Raw genomic sequence first — 1,231 nt, forward strand, 5'->3', positions numbered from 1 at the left:
CGTCCCCACCTACGCCCCCCCCCTCCGCCGCCGCCACCGTCACCGTCACGGCGTGTCTGGCACTCGGCAGGCCGGGGGTGGTTTCGGGGGGCGCAGAGAGTCACGCGTCCCCCACCCGGGGTGTCGCTCCCGGGGGGGTCGCAGGATTGCTGAAGTAGCCGGGCGACACGCACGCGTGCGCACGTATGTGCTTGGCATGCAGGCGTGTGCGGAGGGTGCACGTACATCCTTGGTGCGCACACACCGGGCTGGGGGTGCACACGCGTGCTCGGCAGTGCACACGTGTGCTGAGTGTGCACACACATGTATTGAGTGCGCACACACATGCCTGGCAGCACACACGTATGTGCCGAGTGTGCACACACGTGCTGAGTGTGCACGCACATACCTGGCAGCACACACATGTGCCGAGGGTGCACACATGTACTGAGTGTGCACACACATGCCTGGCTGCACACATGTGTGTGCTGAGTGTGCACACACGTGCTGAGTGCACACACATGTGCTGACTGCACACACACATACCTGGCAGCACATATGTGTGCTGAGTGTGCACACACGTGCTGAGTGTGCACGCACATGCCTGGCAGCACACACATGTGCCGAGGGTGCACACATGTACTGAGTGTGCACACACATGCCTGGCTGCACACATGTGTGTGCTGAGTGTGCACACACGCACTCAGAGGCACACACACATCTACCGGTGTGCACTCATCCCCAGCGGTGTGCCTGGTGGTGTGCATACGTGCTCGGCACGAACACGTGTGTTTCGCTTATGCACACGCGTGTGCGTGTGTCTGCATGTATGTGTAGATTAGTGTGCACGTGTGAATACATGTCTGTATGTGTGCACACATGTCTGCGTGTGCCTGTGTGACTGCTTGTGCGCCTTCATTTCTGTGTGTGCGTATGTACATATATGTGTACACACATGTAGGTGTGCGCATATGCGTGTGCATGCATGTAGGTGTGCGCATATGCGTGTGCACACATAAGCTCATACATGCCTGCATGTGCTCCTGCATGTGTGCAGGCATGCGCGTGTGCATCTGTGCACACGTGTGCATACGTGTGTGTACGTGTGTGTGTACACACGTGTGTACACGCGTGTGCGGACCTGCAACGCCTGCCCAGTCCTGCCCCGTTAGGTCGCTGGGAGCTGGGTGCGGGCGGGTTGGGTCGGTGGGTGCTGCTGCGCCCTGGGGTGCTGCAGGAGCTGGGGGGGGGT

Source organism: Charadrius vociferus, unplaced genomic scaffold (assembly GCF_000708025.1).
Source record: "Charadrius vociferus isolate BGI_N301 unplaced genomic scaffold, ASM70802v2 scaffold41, whole genome shotgun sequence".
Lineage (NCBI taxonomy): Eukaryota > Metazoa > Chordata > Aves > Charadriiformes > Charadriidae > Charadrius > Charadrius vociferus.